This window comes from Mus musculus, chromosome 11, assembly GCF_000001635.26.
Source record: "Mus musculus strain C57BL/6J chromosome 11, GRCm38.p6 C57BL/6J".
NCBI classification, from domain to species: Eukaryota; Metazoa; Chordata; class Mammalia; order Rodentia; family Muridae; genus Mus; species Mus musculus.
Window position 1 is genome coordinate 83,532,127 of NC_000077.6, and position 21,706 is coordinate 83,553,832.

Here is a 21,706-nt window from a genome sequence, read left to right on the forward strand (position 1 = left end):
TTGCATTCAGAATGTAGTTAAAACTACTTGTGCAATGGAGTCTCCCAGGGAAAGGCACAACTTGTAAAACTGTTGTTTTACACAACACCAAGATAGAATTGGGCACAGTCTGATCTCAAGTGTTACGTATGAGAGGATTTCCTGAGGGGGGATAAGTTCTGAAGGGGTGGGAGTCCCCCCTCCCCCCATGACTAGGACAGTGCATCTCAGCTGGACACTGGAGGCTTTTCCTTCAGAAAATAAGAGCTGGGATGATTCTTCTAAGGAGTACTTCTTGTTTTCATCATGACCATGACATCACCATGACGTTAGTGGATAAATGTATCCACCAACTCATCTCTACAGTCTTGTGCACAAAGGCTATGGAAGACAGAAAGTTTAGGGGGCATCGGGGAAGTTTTCCTATTTTTTTTTTCACTAATTTTTTTCTCTACCCAGGCATAACAGTGGAGTGCTCTTTCTCTGCTGCAGAGGGAGAAAGTGAGGCTCAGAGAGGAGTAACTGGCTCAGAACACATTGCAGATGAATGAAAACACTGGGACCGGAAGCCAACTGTAGTGTGTCTCATTTTGGTTCACTGTCTATTTAGTATAACTGGATAGTAAAGGATAGGGACTCCTTAGAGACGGGGTGGGGGTGGGGGCTCACTCACGCCAAAGGATTGGATGCATCTCCAATTGAGAATTAGTGATAATTTAGTCAGGGGGTAGGGTCTGAAATTGGTTTGTGAGTAAGAGATAAGAATCTAGACAAAACTAGACATTGGAAAGAGCAATGTTTGGTTTTGTTTTCCAGATTTCTTTTTGAGACAGACAGGTTCTTTCTATGTAGCCATGGCTAGACTGAACTTGTTATATGGACCAGGCTGGACTCGATACTCACAGCAATCCTCTTGCCGGTGCTCCTAAATACTGGGATTTACAATTGTGTACTACCACATCCACCTTGTCCATTTACAAATGTATACTAGCACACCCACTTGGGAGGCTAAGGCAGGAGGATTCTGAGTCTGAGCCTTTGAGGAGGTTGGGTCAAGCTTAGAGAGGTGAAGTACATAGCTTATGGCCGTGACTTGCAGTGGTAGACCTCACTGAATGAGTGACCACTTTCCACCACCCTTCATTGTTTCTACAGAAATCCAGCAACTCTTGTGAAGGCTCTGGGATGGAGTAGCAGAAGGCAGACAGACTACACACAAGTAAATATATACTCCTTAATTGTGAACCACCTTTTACTGGCCTTGTCTTTTGTCTTTTCTGTTGCTCATACTGAAACCCAGTTGACCTTAAATTTACTTCCTCATTCTCTGTGGTGTTGACATTACAGCATTGTCTCTTAACTCTGTGAGCATAGTATCTTTTACAAATTTATTTACTTATTTTCATTTGTGTGTGTGTGTGTGTGTGTGTTCCTGCTTGTCAGTAAGTGTCCCATGTGTGTTCAGTGCCCTTGGAGTCTGGAAGAGGGTGTTGGATCTCCTAGAAATGGAGTTACAGTCAGGTGTAAGCTGACCAGTGTAGGTGCTGGGAATCAAACCTGGGCCCCCTGGAAGAGCAGCCAGTGCTCCTAACCACTGAGCCATCTCTCCAGCCCTGAGCACACATGACAAGCATGTCTGCTCAGTTCTCTAAAAACTAGTAAAAAAAACGTCACCGCTTTCATCGTATCCTCAGTGGCCAGATTAACCAGCTCAGAATCTGTGCAGTTTCTCAGTAGCTTATCCTGTTTGTCTTTTGGATTCTTCCCTGCTTTTCAGCCTATGTTTTAGATAGGATAGATACGAAATCAACAGTGAGTTAGTGTTAATCATTTCCTATGTCATATTGACTAGGTACCTGGGCTCCCTGGAGTTGAAAAGCTGGATCTATTATTTATTTTCTATTTATATTTTTAAAACAAAACAGTGTATATTTATGGTGTATGGCAAAACTCTGACATATTTACAACAGACAGATGAACACATGCGTCTCTACACATAGCCTCTACTTTATATTTATGTGGTATGAGCACCTGAAATCTCTCAGCAAATTTCCGGTGCCCGCACGGTGTGACTAATCGCAGTCCCCATGCTATGTTTTAGATCTGCAGACTTGTTTGTTCACCCTGATTGCAGCCTTGTGTACCCTCTGACCACCATCTCTCCATGCCCTCACCTCTCTGCCGCTCACAATGGCAGATCTACCCCTTGCTTCTTAAGACCGAGTGCATCCGTGAAGTCATGAAGCATCCTTTCCCCCACTCTGCTCTCTTGCTGATTAGCGACTTCAGGCAACTTGCTGATTTCCTTTGGTCCTAAGTCACTTCCTCTGTAGATTGAGAAGCTGCACAGACTCTGAGTGAGTTAATCTAGCTATTGAAGAGATGATGAAGCTGTGAAATCTTCTGACTAGTTTTCAGAGAGCTGGACAGTACACTTGTCGTTGTTGTATAGGGAGTTCACAAACCTGGCAGCTTTGGTGCGCTTCTGAGTCCTCGCCAGCTCTCATTAATCCCAACACCTGTGCTGCGTGCTCACCTAAACCTCTCGGATAGGCTCACATCCTTCCAGACACATGCTACCCTGTCCTGTCCTGGCTTAGGCTTTGTTTTCTTTTCTTTCTCTTTTTGACTCTTTTCCCAAGCTGAGCTGGCTCTCAGCCCAGTCAATGTGACGTTATGAAGCCGGCTGCAGCCAAAGAAACCGAAACCCCATTTCACATGGATTCCAGTGCTTTAGTCAGTCGTGGGGTTTCCCCATGACTGTGTGGGTCAGGTTTCTCTCCTGGCCACTCCTATCATAGTGTCCGAAGTAGGGAAAATCCATAGTCTCTAGGCATCTGGGCTCCCAGCAGAAGCCAAAAGGAAAGTCATTTCCTGCACGGCTTTAACTTTCTCCATATGCAAACTGGAATCTGCTTCTTGATTGGATCACCTTCTGCTTCCTTACCTCTGGGACAGCAAGTAGCTGGTGGCTCAAGCCATCTGCTTGCAGAGGGCCCTACTGACAAGGTGACAGCATCACAGTCATCACCCATGTCTCTAGTTGCCTGCCCTCATAATAGCTCCAACCACATTCAGACCAGAGGCTTGCACCCGGGCCTCCACTAGCTCTTCTCACCTTCACCACACAGGACAGCTCGGCACACCCACTTGCTCTCTGAAGCTGGAGACCACATGCGGTGTGTTTGTGATGGGAACTGTGCTTGGGTCACAGGGGAGCCCCCACAAGGTGGTGCGAGTGTGAGGCCTGGGGGAAGCACGTGATCAGTGTTTGTTGACAGATAATTTTAGGCCCCCTCTTCTATGAGAGGAATGCATTTTTATTTTCTTCTTCATATTGGTTTGAGGATTCCTTTTTGTCTTTATTTATTTATTTTTTGTTTGCTTGTTTGTTTCTTGTTTCATATCCCTCATGAAATTCCTTATCCTTTATTCTCTAGGAAAGCTTATTGCCAGAGCATGACCCCTCAGTTCTGCAGTCTTCCCCCCCCCCCCAGAAGGAAGTCTGATGGGGCAAGGAAGACTTGCATTTGAAATCAGTCAGCACTTGCGGTCTCTGTGCCTTTGGACAGATGGTTAAATCGACTCCTCGGTTTCTCTCATGGAAATTGGGCTGAGAACACCCAGTTCTAGGATACCCAGGATGATCAAGTGGAGGCAATCAGAAAATGGCCTATTTCTGGCTCTACGTAGAAACTTAGAAACCTGCCCCCCCCAAATGTCCAGGCTCCAGCGTTTACTTCCTTACTGTTCTCTCTTTCCCAATAAAGAATTCACTTTTGAAGGCACAGAGTGAGAAGTGACAACTTGGACAGTGATATCCCATCAGCCCTCAGTGTCAGCCTAGACCCTTGAGAAATCATTCTACCTAGGGGGGAAAAAAAACAAAACAGTTTTGAGTCAAACTAGCCCTGAATACTCTGCCAACCACTGCTCTTCTTCCTTCCTGGCATATCCCTTTTAGACGATTTTGACAGACAGGTATATAAAGGAAGTGATAAAAGTCTCTGCATTCCGTCCCTCTTTTGATCTGGCCCCAAAGTCCCTTGGCTCCTTACTACTTCCTTCCAGAGGTGGAGGTCTTCGAACCCCTGTTTTCTATGCTGCCTCCGCTTCCTCCACTGCCCACCCCTCAGCCCCTCAGCCCCAGAGCCTTCTACCCTCAGAACCTCCCTAGGTCTGTAGTGTTAGGAATGCCAGAGTGGGTAGGGAGTCCCCCTGGGGAATTTTGTTAGGTTGGCGTTTGGAAATTCTGTACTTTAATCATTCCTCATAAAGTCAGCTTTTGGATGTGAAGAGAGCAAGGGACCCGGATGTAGTGGGCATAGATTCTATCCAGTAGGCTGCTAAACCTAGCTGTGAGGTTCTGTCAAACCTCTTGTGAGTCGCAGTTTCTTCAACAAGGAAGTAGGGGTATAACAGCACTGCCTTGAAGCCCCGTCCTTCTCATTTCAAAGATAAACTATTTGGTGATTTTTAGTCCATAGAAGGGATTTGGAACAGGAAGCTCACTTCCCCTAAACTCAGCCCACAGCACTTCTCCTGTGGGTGAGGCTGAAAGGGTCTTTTTTCCCTTTCATCTTTCAGGGGCCCAGAACTCACTCTACCACTTCCTTAGGCAATTCTGTGTTTCTTCACTTACCCACTGTTCCACGCAGTCACTCAGCTCTTCCCAGCCACCGCCTATCCATCCCTCAGCTACCCATCTCTACATCTCCTGCTGTTAACATGTGCTGTTCATAAATGGGTAAAGCACATTTGTTGACTCAGTATATGATGTGTTGGGGGTGGTGTGCAGTGGTTCACAGAAAGGTCAGAACACAGGAGAAGCTGGCTTAGCGCAGGGGCAGGTGTCAGAGTGCCATCGTTTAACTGGACACACTCTGTTGTTATAACACTAAGGATTCCCAAGCTTAGGGTATGATCTATTAGTTTGGCCATTTGCTTGCTATAAGAAGGCATCTGATATGTAAGACCACTGAGAACAAATGTCCCGGGAGGAGGGATGATTCTAGGAAAGGGTGTCAGGGTGACAAGGTGACACTGAGACCACAGCATGGGTGCTGTGCAGAAAACTAAAACAGATAAACTAACCAATGCCACACCCACTCACCACCTTGTAGCCATTCACTCACATCCGTCTCTTCATCTGTTTCCTCTGGCAAACACTATGCCTTCATTGAATATCCATCATGTTCTAAAAAACAAGCTAAGCACTGAGATACAGTAAGCGTGCTTTCTGTTGCTGTGATAGACACCACAACTGAAGTGAGTTGGGGAGGAGATAGTTTATTTCATCTTACATCTTTTTTTTTCTTTTTTTTTCTTTTTTAGATTTATTTTATTATTATATGTAAGTACACTGTAGCTGTCTTCAGACACACCAGAAGAGGGCATCAGATCAGATCTTATTAAGGATGGTTGTGAGCCACCATGTGGTTGCTGGGATTTGAACTCATGACCTTTGGAAGAGCAGTCAGTGCTCTTACCCGCTGAGCCATCTCTCCAGCCCCTTCATCTTACATCTTACAATCCACCATGAAGGGAATTTAAGGCAGAAACCAAAACCAAGACCATGGAGGAATGCCACTTACCGGCCTGCTCTCTGAATGGCTTCTTCTGGTTCCATTTGATTTGATTTTCTTAGACAACTCAGGACAACTTGCCTAGGGTTAACACTACCCCTAGGCCTCCAGTGAGGAGGCTCTAAGGATCTCCTCATAAGGGACTCATCCACAGAGCTAAGACATGAGCATACAGGGAAGGAGTATACAGATAACTGTGCACTTGGAAGGCTGTCTAAAACCACACTGCTAGAGACAAAGCCACCTCATTCTAGGTGTGGGACAGTAAGAGATGAATGAACGCTTCATACCACCAGAAGGTTGCTTATCCTAGGGAAGCAAAGAATGAAGCTAAGATTTGGCACACAGTGGACAAAGGGCAGCTTACTTTCTTCATCCAGAAAATGGGAAGAAAAACCCTTAGAATCTCTTCCTTGTCTGCTTTAGCGCACTGCTGTGGAGGTGAAATGAGTTAATGTGGAGTCACTTTCCAAATGCCAAAAGGAGAACTTGACTCACCATAGTTACCTGCATCCCTGGAGCAGCCTGTGTTGCTGATTTTTCCCACACAATCACTGCCCAACACCCACCAGTGACACTGGAGAGGATTTGTAAAGCATTTCTGATCCTTTGGTAGGTGACACAGAGTGTCCAGTACTACTCACCTCAGAAAAGTGGATGAGCGAGGCTCTCGGGGCCTCCGATGGGCTGGGAATGGTAGCTGAGTGAGGATGTAGGTGTGGGACTGGGCTTGATTTCTTGTGAATTAGAATGGCCTCAGTGGTTTGAACTCAGAACCTTGTGGGAGTCTCCAACTATTTCAGCTCATATTAGGAAGGAGCTGGGTTCTTCAATCTGTAGCCAAGTCAACACAGGGGCTGACATTGACAAGGCCTGTGATGAAGTAGCTGTGAATGAATTCACCAAGACAGGAGGAAGCAAAAGTAGAGTTTGTTAGACACAGTGAAATACACCAGGCAACGCAATAGAGGGGAGCTACTGGCACAGAGGAACTCCAAGGGACTACTTTATTTTAAATAAAAATTTCAGTCTCACAGTGTAGTCCTGCTGCCCTCGAACTTGCTCTGTAGGCCAGGCTAGTCTCAAATTCAGAGATCCATCTGCCTCTGTCTCCTGAGTGTTGGGTCACCTCTATGCCTGGCTGCTTTTATGATGGTGGGATGGGGGTGAGAGTTGGGGGTTAGGGGTGGTTCTACAAGAGCAGTTATGCAGTGTTACAGTGTCCAGGAATAATTGTGGCTGGAGCCTATTACAATTAATGGTTAACCACAGCCTTGTCCTGTGTCTGAAATGGTTCAGTACCACAAAACGACATTCATGTTTTGCAGCTAGGGCTTGTTATGGTTAACTTTCTGACAAGATAACACCTGCTCACACACCCATGGTCTTGCTCTGACACAGGCTGCTTCTGCAGCAAATGCAGTCTTGTTCTGAGGCCAGAGCCACTCTCCACAGCAGTGTGTCTCAGGGCAGCATGGGCGGCACTGTTTGAGGTCAGGAGGGGAAACATAGATTAACCTTGAACTAGAAGGAGTCCAGACCAGGACCTCAAGTAAGGATTTCTGGGCTAAGTGCAAGCCTGCCTGGCCCTACAAAGCTAATCTCATCCAACTAACCATCTTTATCCCCCCATAGGAAAAGCATTTTCTTGTCTGTATTCTTTGGTGGTGAGCTATACATTGCTACAATATCTGTGGAATTTGGCACAATCTGTTAAAAATCTGGAAAGAGCATGTTGTATTAGTAAGTGCTAGGAATCTTACTTGCGGCGATTTATCTCATAGTTGTATTCACATGTCTAAAGCTTACTCTTTATAAGGTAACATGGTTTGTGTTAGTGAAGAGTGGAGGGTGTTTAATTGTCTATCATGAAGGGCTGATGAAGTCATTCTGGCACTAACCTACGGTGGTATGACAGATGCCATATACATCTGTCTGCTGGCTACTGAAAGTCTAAGAAGCAGGAGGGGAAGGTAGCTCAATGATAAAGCACTTCCCATATAGATCTGAGGATTTGAGCTCAGGTAGTTCTCAGAACTGTGTGTGATGGCGAGTGCTTGTGCGTGTGGTGGGGAAGCAAAGATGGGTAGATTCCTCGGCTCACTGACCCCTCAGCCTGGCCTAGTCTGCAAGCTCTGGGCTGATGAAAAGACCTTGCCTCAGGAAACAAGGTGGACGGTATCCGAGGAAAGATACCTAGGTTGATTTGAGCACACGTGTCTCCCGACCCCTCATGCACAAAGTGAGAAGTCTGGGGTGGGGGTGGGGGTGAAAGGATAGAGAGAGAATCACCCATCACTGTAAATGCATGGACTCCCTTTTGTAGCTGGCTAAAAATCTAGTACCGGTTCCTTCCTGCCAGGAAGTTAAAGGAGGGAGCCTGGATCGTAGGTAGGAGATCTCCTTTCTTTACATATCATTTTGTGTCTTTAGAATTTATATCATCTGAAACAGTTGGTATAAACCTAGAAACCCAGCACTCAGGCTGGGTAGGAGGATCATGAGTTGAAGGCTGGCTTGAGCCACACACCGAAAAATCTGTCTCTAAAAACAGCAATAAAGAAGAGAACACCCCTTCTCCCCTTCAAGCTTCCCAAACAAAGAGATAAACAAACAAAAAAAAGGAACAACATACCAGGTGAGTGTCTGAATGTCTGATCAGTTCTAAGAAGTTCAAGAAAAGCTTCAACACGAAGCTTCACTTAGGCCTCTGAGCTCACTGAGTCCTCTGAACAGTTTGACCTGGCTGCTCTCAGTAAAGGCTCTCCGAGGTGGCCTGACTTACCCAGGGTTCCTCCCTATCCCAGCTCCCTCACATCAGCCTTTACTGCATCAGAGAAGTGGGCTTTTAGATCCATGCTTAGAATATAACAACCTAGTTCTGTGCCTTCTCCTCAGAGAGCAGGAGTAGGGGAGGGAGGGTGCTGCATAGGGGAAGAGTCCCCAGAGTTGCATGAACCCTGGTTCTGATTCTGGCCTCTGCTTCTGAAGCTTCAAAAACCCAAGAAAGTGGCAAGTTCATGCTTGACAGTCCATCATCTGGAAAATGGAACGGTTCTTCCTTGGTGCCTGGGAAGAGAAAAGGTCATTTTATATGATGCCTGTCACATAGTAGGTGTTTAATAAACAAAGGCACTTGTGTTCTGTAGCCTCTGTAATGCCAGAGGGAGAATTCCCCTGGAGCTTCAGTCCCAGACCCAAAGAGAGACCCAGCTGTTCTCAGCAGAGACTCTCTGAGGTGGTGTAGCACCAGGGGCTCCTCCCCCACCCAGCCCTTCACCCCAGACCTCACCTACTCTCCCCTGTACCAGGTAACACATCATATGAGAAGTTTTCTTCCAATCCTCACACTTAATAGCAGGAGGTGTTATTTTCCCCATGTCACAAGGGAGGCAACCAGGGCTTTGCCCAGCTGCTGACTCAGCAGCCCAGTGTTAGTTTCTGTTTCCCTACTGCCCTACTGTGAGCTGGGCAGGGACAGGGCTGCTTGGGACAGAAAGTGGCAGAAAGAACCACAGGCTAGAAGAGGGGAAGAGGGCCCAGAGAGACTTGGCTGACTAAGGATTTTCACAGGAATGTTCCTGCCATTGCAAGATGTCCAGACCTGGGGCGTCCGGGAACTTGGCTGGCTGGAGGGGAAAAGCCTCCTTTCTCTGAGGCTGACAGCAACTGGAGAGCACTGAGACATCCAGACAGTCCTGTTATAGCAGCTGCAGCAAGAAGAGCAGCAGGCCAGGGGGAAGCCACAGCGGGGACACCTCAGCTGGCACCTGCTGTCCTCATGGGTCTTGCCATGGTCACAGGGTAACAACAAATGATGATTAGGCAAGAACGCACAAACATACTCAGAGATTCAAAGGAAAAGATACCTATTATAAGTAATACAAGCAAGGGCTGGGACTAAAGAGCTGACTCAGCAGCTCAGAGCACTTGTTAGTCTTGGCAAAGGTACTGAGTTCGATTCCCAGCACCCACATGATGGCTCAACCATCTATAACTCCAGGGGATTCAGGAGCATCAGGCACACACATGGTGAGCAGACACACATGCAGGCAAAACACTCATACCCATGAAATAAAATAAATCTTAAAAAAGAAAGAAAAATGCAAGGGCTCCAGAAGTGCATCATCATAGCGAGAATCTAAGTGTGCACACTTAACACTGACAGGAAACGAACATTTACTCCAAGAACTTAATTGGATGGATATTTCCCTTGGTATATTGAGGGCCTGGTGGGATGCCCATATTGGCCTTTCTGCACTGTGTCCAGGAATACGGGGGCTCATAGGACCATCTGTGTCCACAGGTTTTTCTTGGACCATTCTACCCATGGTAAACATGGTTGTGAGTCTGTCTCCTGACTTTCTGGTAGTGTGGGGCTTCCCTTGAGAAATGACATGGGAATGACAGTCTGGGTGGTCCCTGCAGCCCTTCTTATCTGGGCCTCCATGTCAGCTGGAATATGTGTGCAACACCTGTACCCCCGGCTGAAACCAGGGTCTCATCTTGGTTTGAGGGGAATCTGCTTTTTTAAATAATTCTGACAGTCTTTGTATGTTTCCTCTTTGGTCCTTCCTGAGAGGGTGCATAGTCTTTTAGGCTACATAGCAAGACTCAGCTCTGCTCTTTGCCTGCCTCATGGACCCAGAGTGTCCCTGCCCAGCTCACAGTAGGGCAGTCTGGAACAGAAGAAATAAAAATAGGGAGATATCATTTCCTACCAGAGAATAAAATGGAAGAGTCTGTCTTCTAGTAAGTCCTTTCCCACAGTCATTCCCACGCACAGTGTGTCTTGTGTCTATCTGCTTGTGGACTAGGTAACCTGAGCTAGTCTCTGACAGGGAGCATCCCACTGCCTTACTGCTTCCTAAGACCTTCACCACTGAAAAGATGCTGTGTTCCAGAGCAGTGAGCCTAACAGAGGCCCCAGAGCATGTGCATCAGCCTCTCTATGCCTACTCGGCTCCCTCCTCCTAACAGGTAGGACCAGATTCCTCAAGGAAGACCTACAGATACCGCCATCTTTACTTGGTCTTGTGCAGTGAGTTCATGAGTGCAGCTGTGTCATATACAGAAGACAACATTTCAGAATGCCCCTCCCCATCCTTCAGCTCTTACATTCCTTCCACCTTCCTCTTCCACAAGGCTCTCAGAGCCTGGCCAGGCATTGATATAGATGTCCCACTTAGGGCTGAGCACTCCACAGCCATGTATTCTCAGCTGTTTGACCAATGATGAGCCTCTGCATTAACTCTCATCCACTGCAAAAAAAGCTTCTATGACCAAGGTTGAGAGTGGTTGTGGTGGTTTGAATGAAAACGGTCTGCATAGGTTCATAGTGGTACTAGGAGGTGTGGTCTTGTTGGAGTATGTCACTGGGGGTGGGCTTTGAGGTTTCAGATGCTCAATCCAGGCCCAGTGTCACTCTCTCTTCCTGCTGCCTGGCAATCCAGATATAGAACTCTCAGCTACCTCTCCACCACCATGTCTGCCCATAGACTGCCATGCTTTCCACCATGATGATAATGGACGAAATCTCTGAAACTGTACACCACCCCCCAGTTAAATATTTTCCTCAATAAGAGTTTCTGTGGTCATGGTGTCTCTACACAGCAACAAAACCCTAAGATAGTTATACTATTCTATAAACATAAACATGTAGAAGACAGTTTGACAACATGAGTGTTCACCAAAACAACTGTGCTAGAGTTCCTACTACAGTTGTGATCTCCCTAGCCTTAGGCTTTAGAAAAAAAAAGTTTTAGATTTATTTTTTATTTTATGTATGTCAGTGTTTTGTTTGCATGGATGGTTGATACCCAAGCAGGTTTGAAAGGTCATAAAATCCCCCAGAATTGTATGGTTGTGTGTTGTCATGTGGGTGCTAGGAATCAAACCTAGGCCCTCTTCAGAAACAAGTGATCTTAACCACTGGCCCTCTCTCCGGGCCTGACAAAGGGGTTTGACTGCAACAAGCCTCAGATCCAACCAGAAAGCTGAGGTTACACCTATAATAACATGGCACCATTGCACCAGTGGGCACATCTTGCCTGGCATGGTCAGTGTTGTAGAATTCAGTGTTCAGTGCTGGGTAAGACTGTTGAGGTCTTTTCTTCTGCAGTGGATAGAGATGCATTGCACCCTAGCACTGTGAATGCTAGCCAGCAGGGGGAAAGTTTATTCATTTCTCTATGTATTACAACCAAACTTTATAGTGTTTTTTTTTTTTTGTCTTTTTTTTTGGCAATAGGGTCTTGCCATATAGTTAGAGTGGACAGCCAAGAGCATATCCAGGATTGTCTTAATGTCTGTAGGACCTCTCTGATCCCATTCTTGACACTGAGATTTTTATTTAATAACTTTTGTCTCCTGGAGAAAGCATTAGTGCTGATTTTTCACCCTCTGAACCTCTCTTGCAATCTACCATTCATCAGTGGTTTTTTTTTTTTCTGTATGTTGCCTAATTTGAAAAAGTCCCTAAAGATGGACTTACTTCATGCAAACATTGGTGAAAGGGACAAAAACTCAGGTTAAGTTTTTCTTTCTAACTCAGCCTACTCCAGGAAGATTGAGTTTCTTTCTATGTCCCTTAGGAGTCTTACTGTGTGGGTCTGGAGGCCATATCTGGGACTAATCTTTCTGGTCAGTCAGGTTTGGCAAGAATCCAGGAGACAGACACTTCTACTAAGACCATGTGTTACGTGGGCAAGAGCAGCCTGTTTTTTACTGTACAGGGTAAACATGGGGCAAGACACACTTCCTTCCACAACCCTACCCCCCTTTTCTCAGAACACTACCAGCCAATGTACGGACACAGTTCTCACTTCCCTGAATGGTTGGAAGAGGCATTACTAACCAGAATCAAACAGCAGATGGATATCCCCCGTCTTTGGTGTCTTCTGGTGTGGCCATCACTTGGGATTTCTTTCTGATGATCAGTCTCCTGTATTGCTGTCTGGTCTTTCACCCTTTCTGTCTTCCTTGCTCGTAACTTCTTGCCCACATGGCACACACGAGAGTTTCATTTCTTCCCCACACCCAACACATGCTTAGGATTCCTTTTCTCCCATTTACGGTTTATTTAACACAAACAGGATCCTCTTTTTAAGAGCTGTTGGGATCGCTAAGGTTCTTGTTCATCTTACCCATAGCCTTCAGATGAGGTAGGTCAGTACCAGGCCAGAACCAGGGTCCGTAACAAGTGACTTTTCATCGTAAGTGAAAATGCAGCCAGCTCTTCTTCCCAGGCAGTTCCATGAAAACCACAGAAGTGTGCCATGATCTAGTGCCACACTCCAGTCCTAGGAGATCTGACACTGTCTTCTGACTCCTCCACAGGCACCTGGCATGGGCGTGCTGCACAGACATATATCCAGGAGTTAGTTACAGGCGGTTGAGAACCTTCAAGGGGGCTGCTAGAAGCAGAACTTGGATCCTCTGGAAAAGCAGATTTTCTCTTCAACACTGAGCCATCTCTTCATTCCCCCTTGCCCCAAGTTCTAAGTCTGACTCTCTCATTTGATATCTGTACTCTGCTTATCAAGTGAGTATACCATTGTTCCAGGCAGAGATTCTGGTCTTCTCCTTCTTACAAGAAACATTTTAGAGATTTATTTAATTGTTTATTTACTTACATGCATGTGCGCGCGCGCGCGCACACACACACACACACACACACACACACACACACACACACACACGTATATGCAGAGGCCAGAAAAAAGTGTTAAATGTCCTTTGGTGACATTCTCCTCCTATTCCTCCTACTTTCTGTTTGTTTTGTTTTGTTTTGTTTTGTTTTGTTTTGTTTTGTTTGAGATAGGGTTTCTTTATTCATCACTCGATGTCCTGGCTGGAGCTTGCTATGGAGACCAGGTTAGCCCTGAACTCAGAAATATTCCTGCCTCTGCCTTCCAGGGGCAAAGGTTAAAGGAGTGCACCCACCACACCCAGCTTCACCTATACTTTTGAGGTAGGTTTGAGGTAGGTGACATCTAGGGATTGATTGACAAGGCCAAGCCATGGCAAACGACTGGTAAGTTGATAACAGATAACTAATCTAATTGTTAATGAGACTGAATTTGGAATACTCGGAGATGGAGGAGTCATACTCCTATGTGTGTGCATTTCCAGGGTTGTCTGAGGAAGACCCGTTCTGAATGCAGCAGAACCACCCATGAGATGAAAGCGGGGAGAAGAAAGTGCCTAGAGTAGTTCTGAATCTAGGATTTGTATTTCAGCTGGGCTGGAAGCCCTGCAAACTGCCACCCCCACCCCCCCGCAGACTCTGCCTCTCTTGGAGGTGGGTTATAGGTGTTTGTGGGACATTCAGCTTGTTACATGGGTGTTGGGATTCAAACTCTGGTCCTGATGATGGTGGGAAGTGATTCTAGCTACTGACCCATCTCTACATCCCAAAGAAATCCTGACACTGAGCTTTGGGATCCTCAGCACCAGGCATTGACTTCATGGTCTGCCTGGTGTCAGCTATCTTCTGTCCTGAAATTCTTGGGGGAACCATTTGTATTTCTTGTGACAGAAACGAATCAAGGCAGGAAACTTTTATTTCTGTCTCATGCTTTGAGAGGCTTCAATTCGTTGTCCTATGGTCCCATATACCTGGGCAGAGCATGGCAGCAGGGACATGTGACAAAGGAGAACGGTTCACTTCATGGCCAACCAGAGAACAGAAAAAGGGATTGCCCATGCCCTAGGGACACTTTCTTCCCTCAACCAGCGGTCATCCCATGGGACAGTGCTGCTGCATTCAGAATATGTCTTCCTCCTTCAGTTGACTCTCCAGAAATACACACAGACACACACACACACACACACACAGACACACACACACGAGAGGGAGAGAGAGAGAGAGAGAGAGAGAGAGAGAGAGAGAGAGAGAGAGAGAGAGAGAGAGAGAGAGGGAGAGAGAGGGAGAGAGAGAGAGAGAGGCAGAGACACAGAGATAGAGACAAAGACGGAGGAGGAGGGCTTGGCCTTGTCAATCCCTGGATATCATTGTCTGGCCACCCAGATCAGTTTATCTTTGGTTATTGAAGTTGGGCTATTCTAGTGTCAGTCTAAGTCTGGGGACAGTAGACAGGTAAGGTGTGACAGAGGGGACTTGTTTTATTACCTACCTCATGTCTACTAGCGTAATTAGCTGAGACTCACCAATCCATGGCGGCTCTGTAATTCCTACTGTTTTTCTTCCTGTTTCTTCTCCTTTTGGGTGAAGTCAGGGCAGGGTGTCTTGACGATGACAGTGACAGTAACTCTAATAATAAGTGCTGTGGTGCTGGGCGTGGTGGCGCACACCTTTAATCCCAGCACTCGGGAGGCAGAGGCAGGCGGAATTCTGAGTTCAAGTCCAGCCTGGTCTACAAAGTGAGCTCCAGGACAGCCAGGGCTACAAAGAGAAACCCTGTCTCGAAAAACCAAAAAAAAAAAAAAAAAAAAAAAAGTGCTGGAATTGGCTGAGCATTGATTTAGTACTCCAAAGACACTACGTAGGGTTTTATATCGATCATCCCATTTAGCTCCTGCAATAGCCCCATGGCAGGGGTCCAATGGCTGTATCTATGTTATAGACTATGTCGTCAGTGCACACTGAAGTTAATTAAATTAAAGTCACACAGAGCTAGAACTATGGCAGTATGTTCTGTGCCTCGAATACTTTGTCTTATTTAAAATAAAGCAACTCATGTGAGATACTGTATTATGTTCCTATCCACACACGAACTGAGATGCGACGCTTCTAAAGCACCCACAGTGTGCTGATGTTTGCACACCCACAGTGTGCTGATGTGTCTTCCATTTGAGGTGGCACTGGCATTCTGGTTTTCCCAGATGTTGAAGTCTGGTTGTCTTAAGACTACCATACTGGAGAAACTTTTTAGGGGTAGAGGGGAAGGAGGGAGGAAGAAAGAGAGAGAGAGAGAGAGAAAGAGAGAAAAGAGAGAAGAGAGAAGAGAAGAGAAGAGAAGAGAGAGAGAGAGAGAGAGAGAGAGAGAGAGAGAGAGAGAGAGAGAGTATGAATTTGACTGTAACTACATGGGATTCCAAACCAGGATTTTCCAAGGAAGCCTACTCTGAATTCTTTTTATTTTGAAACAGGGTTGAATGTATCCCAGGCTGGTCACACTTGAGAACATGATTCTGATTGTGCATGGAATACACTATCCCAAAATGTGGCACTGCAGCACACACACACACACACACACACACACACACACACACACACACACACACACACACAATCTGTAGAATTGTGATCTCAGGAAACGGAGGAAACCACAGTAGTCAGAAGGTGAGTCTCTGCCCTTTCCCCTGCCTTCTCCTCTGATGAAAAAGGGCAGACCCTCATTCCAGAGGAGCTTCTCGCAGACCCAGAGGCCAAGAAGAACCAGCACACACAGCTTTAAGTCTGTGCTTGTCTCATTTGTGACTTCCTACAGCATGGGCTTTTGTCCCTTACTGGGACTTCTGCATGCTGTCCACGAAAACATAATTTTCCCTAGTTTTTATTCTGAAGGCTCTAGGTCATATAGCAGTTAGATTAAATATATTTACATTCTCTTGTTTTTTTTCTAAACCATACCATCTCTGTAATATTTTATTACTATTTTATGTGTAGGTATCTTGCCTCCGTGTATGTCTCTGGATCGTGTAAGTGCTGGGAATTGAACCATGATCCTCTAGAAGAATTGCCAGTGTTCTTAACTGCGGAGCCCATCTCTCCAGCCTCTGCTTTTGTTATGTTAATTTACCTTTTTGCAGTAGACTCTGGGCTGCAAGCTTTGCAGTACACAAGTGTGTTAGTTAGTTTGATGCCAACTTGACACAAGTTAGAGTTATCTGAGAAGAAAGATTCTCAGTCGAGAAAATGCCTCCATAGACTGGCCTGTAGGCAAGTCTGTTGGAGTATATTGCCTTGATTAATAATTGATGTGAGAGAGGAGGACATCCCCAGGCACGCCACCACTGGGCAGGTGGTCATGACCTGTTCTAAGAAAACAGCTGAAGGGCTAGAGAGATAGGTAAGTGGTAAGAGCCCTGGCTGGGCTTCCAGAGAACCCAGGCTTAAGTCCCAGGGCTCATCTCATAACCACCTGCAACTCCAGTTGCCAGGCACCAGGCAAGCACACAGTGCACAGACATACATGCACGCAGACAAAACACCCATACACAGAAAATGAATAATAAATAAATAAATAATATTTTTAAAAAGAAAGAAATCAGGCTGAGCAAGCACAAAGAGCTAGCTGGTACCAGCACCCCTGAGAGGCCCCCAGGTCCTGCCCTGACTTCCCCCAGTGATGGAGTGTGACCTGGGAATTGTAAGTTGAAATGCAGCTTTACGCTGGTGTTTCTCTGTTGATTAGGTATTCTGATACAGAGATATGCCCCCCGCCCCCCGTGTATAGAGTTTCTCTTGTCTAGCTGTGAATTTCTCTTACAAAAGGGTCCTTTTCTTGTCCACCTGTGCCTGCTGTTCCCCAAAATAATAACAACAAGGTAATCCTTGTGCCAAAGAGGTCTGTTTGGGATAGCATCCCCTGGAGTGATATGTCCTGCAGCCTGTTTATCTGTATTGAAACTTCACTCCACAAGCTTGTCATCTAGGGACTATTTTCAAGATTGGGGACAGTGAAACTGAGAACATAACAGATTTTCCCAGAACGTAACAGATTTCCCTGTGGTAAATAGATCAGGGTTCCAATTTATCACGCCTCTCAGCAACTGACTAGTACATCCACTCTTTTCACTTGTGATTCAAGACTCAGCCATGACTCTTGGTTTGGTCAATCGGCTAGTTAAGTACATGCACAGACGAGACTGCATCTCTCAGTGTCTCTGTTAGCACCACAGAAAGGTAGGCCTTGGCTGGCCTGCTGGTCTTCAGCACACTAGCTCTTTTGGCCACGATTAGTAGAGCTCAGGTCAGGTTTAGAGGGTGCGACCTGGGGTCAAGTGAGATGAATCCTTTTGTACACTGGGGGTTTGCAGTTGCTAGCCTTTATGTCCTGAGTGATGGGGCTGGGATTTGAACTGAGGTTTGTGTGATACGCACTCTTGTGCTGTACACCAGTGCCTTGTGGGAGATGTGTGCGAAGGCAGCACATAGCTCTCTGGCTTCCATCCTTGCCTGTGCTGTGTTTCGTGACTTCTGTGTGTAACCCACCTGAAGAACATTGATACTGGAGTCTGACGTGGGGGGGGGGGTGATTGGCAGTGGGGCAGGCTACTCAGCATTTGTTTTCCTGGATGAGCAATGCATTAAAGCCCAGTCTATATTTTTAAATCACTCAAGCAGGTCTATGGTAGGCTTCAGAAGTAAGAGTGGTTTTTCACAGTTATTTATTTGTATAGCACAGCATGTGGAAGTCAGAGGATAATTTTCAAAAGTTGATTTCTCTCCTTCCATCATGAGAGCTCTAGGGATGGAACTCAGGTTGTTAGGCCTGGGGGCAAGCGTTTCAACCCCCTGGGCCATCTCACTGGCTGGGCTTTTGTTTCTTACAGCTTTATAGTTCCTCCCTGGTGATGCCCTTATCTCTGTTGCTTGAGGTTGGGTCTCACTTCCTGTTGAGTCATTTTGGATCTTATCTTGGACAAGTGAGTATGGGGGTGACTCTGTGAGTATGGTGGTGACTCTGGAGATTCTACCGCACTGCTCTGATGAGTTTCTGTCTTTGTCTCACCAGACCACAAGCTCGGGTTCAAACTGCACCCTGTCGTGGATAGCGGCTCAGATCTTGGTCTATTTCTTTCGCTGCCAAATGCTTTCAGTCTAACTGAAGTTTGTTTGGTTCAAGCCAGAAGCTTAGACTAAGTGTGTACAAAGAATTTGGGATTTCCCCTCTGTTGGCTTCTCTTTTCTGTGGTTCCCCTCTATTCTCCAGTGGTGACTGTTGCTCCAGGTTCCTTCCTTTGGGCCACTGTCCAGAAATACCACATAGTTTCTACTAAGGTTTTAACGAATTATATCTACCCTCAATGGCAGCTTTAATTGATGTCACATTACTAGAGATTTTTAAGGTCAAAGCCTGGATCCCGGTTACCCCAACAAGCTCTCAAGACACCCGGCTAAAGAGGCAAGCCATTCAACAAAGCAGAGCTCATGGAGGCTCACAGAGACTGAAGCAGCGATCGTGGAGCTTGCGTGGCTCTTCTGCACTAGGTCCTCTACATATATGATACGTGGCTGTTAGCTCGGTGTTGTTGTGGGACCCCTAGCAATGGGAGTGGGGTGTCTCTGACACTCTCATCTCTCACTCTTGGGACCCTTTCCTCCTATTGGGCTGTCTCACCCAGCCCTTACATGAGGGGTCATGCCTGGACTTACTGTGTCTTTTAGGCCATGTTCAGAGGATATTCCAGGAGGTCTGCTCTTTCCTAAAGAGAACTAGAAGAGGAGTGGAGTTAGGGGAGAGGGGAGGTGGAGTTAGGGAGAGAGGAAGGAGTGGAGAGAAGGGAAACTGTGGTCGGGATGTATTGAAAGCAAAACAGAGAGAGAGAGAGAGAGAGAGAGAGAGAGAGAGAGAGAGAGAGAGAGAGAGAGAGAGAGAGAGAGTCATAATGAAAAGCAGAGAAAAGCTGGACGTGGTGGCGCACGCCTTTAATCCCAGCACTCAGGAGGCAGAGGCAGGCGAATTTCTGAGTTCGAGGCCAGCCTGGTCTACAAAGTGAGTTCCAGGACAGCCAGGGCTATACAGAGAGACCCTGTCTCGAAACCCCCCCCCCCCCCCCACAAAAAAAAAAACCAACAACAACCTACTCTCTTAGTTAGGTTTTTACTGCTGTAAAGAGACACCATGACAGGGCAACTCTTATAAAGAACATTTAATTAGGGTTTAATTGAATTAGGGCTGGCTTACTGGTTCTAAGTTTCCATTATCATCATGACATGAAGCATGGCAGCATCCAGGCAGGCATGGTGCTGGAGGAGCTGAGAGTTCTACATCTTGTTCTGAAGGCAAACAGAAGACTGGCTCCCACGTCGCTAGGAGGAGGGTCTCCAAGCCTACCCGCACCGTGGCACACTTTCTCCAACAATACCACACCCACTCTAACAAGGCCACACCACCTAATACTGCCACTCCCTAGGCCAAACATATTCAAGCCACCACACCTGCCAAGTCGTCCTAACTCAGGGTTTCCCCTTTTCCCTTTATGAACTGTCATTTACCTATGGGCTACTTCTGTCTCCTCTTTAGCCAGAGGCAGTCATTTGGCCCTCTGGGGCAAATACCCCTTCCCTCCTCTCCCTTGTTCTTTTCCCCTTCTCCCTTATTCTCTATCTCATGTCCTTGTCTCTTATTCCCTGCCCTCTGTCCCTCTGAGGTAAATAAATCTCCTTTGTGCTGAGGACTTGGTCTCGGTGTTCCTGTGCTGACTCCGATCCTTTCACTGTTTGCATGTTGTCCAGCTGTGATCTTGCGCGCGCTTGACTGGCCAGGAAGAACGACGCTGCAACAGGATCCTTCCGCACACGTTTATTGGGAGAGCTTGATTGCAGAGGCAAAGAGACCCCAAGCCCAGAACTGGTGCTGCTTATATATGCCTAGGAGAGGCGTGTCTCACATCTGATTGGTTAACTTGTCTCTCATCTGATTGGTTAACTTTGGTTAATTCTCAAAACCTCATCTTGGCAAAAGAACCTTTACTGCCTGTGTATGTGTGGTGGCCAGCAGTAGCCAACTGCCACTCTGTAACTGCCACTCTGTAACTGCCACTCTGTAACTGCCCCTCTGTAACTGCCACTCTGTAACTGCCACTCTGTAACTGCCACTCTGCAATGGCTTCCCACACTGTGAGCCTCTGTTTTAATTACCATCTACTTCCAGAAGCCTCTCTGAGGAGTTGAGTGGCGCGCTAATCTATGGCTATAGCAATATGTCATTAGGGCTCGTTTTATGACTATGTTTATTTAACAGAGTAGTAGTAGTAGTAGGTTTTTCCCATGGCCTATCTTGTCTCAGGTCCTTAGCCTCAGAGCCAGAAGAGGGGAAGCTCCCAGATGAGTATCAATTCGATTTCTCCACGTTCTGTAATGTAAGGATGTGGTATCCTCAGCCATGGTGCCTTAGTGTTGTAAAGAATAACCAAGCTTGTAATGTTGGGGGAGTCTATGGGACTCCTAGGGCAAACTACTCAAAAAGATGTAACCCATTCCTGCCACTGCTGCCACTGGGGTTTTTAGTTTGGTAGCATGTGATGCCTCGTTGGGGTATTATCTCTCCTATTACACGGTATCTTCACTTACAACTCTTTATATATATGTATTTATTTTAGGAAGATACTACGGCAGTGATTTTCATGTGGGCTTTCAAAAGGTCTTTAGTGTTAGTTTTCCCTGATGTTAAGATAAAAGCATGACGAAATAGGAAACAAGACTTTAAATTACTGTCATTAATTTTTTCCAATTTTTATTAGGTATTTACTTCATTTACATTTCAAATGCTATCCTGAAAGTCCCCTATACCCTCCCACCACCCCCTCCCCTACCCACCCACTCCCACTTCTTGGTCCTGGTGTTTCCCCTGTACTGAGGCATATAAAGTTTGCAAGATCAAGGGGCCTCTCTTCCCAATGATGACCGACTAGGCCATCTTCTGCTACATATGCAGCTAGAGACACAAGCTCTGTGGGTACTGGTTAGTTCATATTGTTGTTCCACCTATAGGGTTGCAGACCCCTTCAGCTCCTTGGGTACTTTCTCTAGCTCCTCCATTGGGGGCCCTGTGTTCCATCCAATAGCTGACTGTGAGCATCCACTTCTGTGTTTGCCAGGCACTGGCATAGCCTCACAAGAGACAGCTATATCAGGGTCCTTTCAGCAAAATCTCGCTGGCATATGCAATAATGTCTGCATTTGGTGGCTGATTATAGGATGGACCCCCGGTTGGATTAGTCTCTGGATGGTCCATCTTTTCGTCTCAACTCCAAACTTTGTCTCTGTATTTCCTTCCATGGGTGTTTTGTTTCCAATTCTAAGAAGGGGTGAAGTGTCCACACTGTGGTCTTCGTTCTTCTTCAGTTTCATGTGTTTTGCAAATTGTATCTTGGGTATTCTAAGTTTCTGGGCTAATATCCACTGATCAGTGAGTGCATATCATGTGAATTCTTTTGTGATTGGGTTA

The 21,706-nt window shown here is 46.3% G+C and overlaps 1 long non-coding RNA gene across 8 annotated transcripts in view; it reads left to right on the forward strand.

Moving 5' to 3' along the window:
• Gm32650 overlaps positions 1 to 14,414 on the forward strand; it is a 35,252-nt gene extending 20,838 nt beyond the window's left edge. Inside the window, exons 4-6 of one of the 8 annotated variants that reach the window (XR_880082.3) lie at positions 439 to 557; positions 1,135 to 1,198; positions 3,420 to 3,767. This is a non-coding gene — a long non-coding RNA (predicted gene, 32650). The other 7 variants (XR_880083.3, XR_880077.3, XR_880080.3 and 4 more) reach the window with 7 other exon arrangements.
• Positions 14,415 to 21,706: the final 7,292 nt, after the last annotated feature.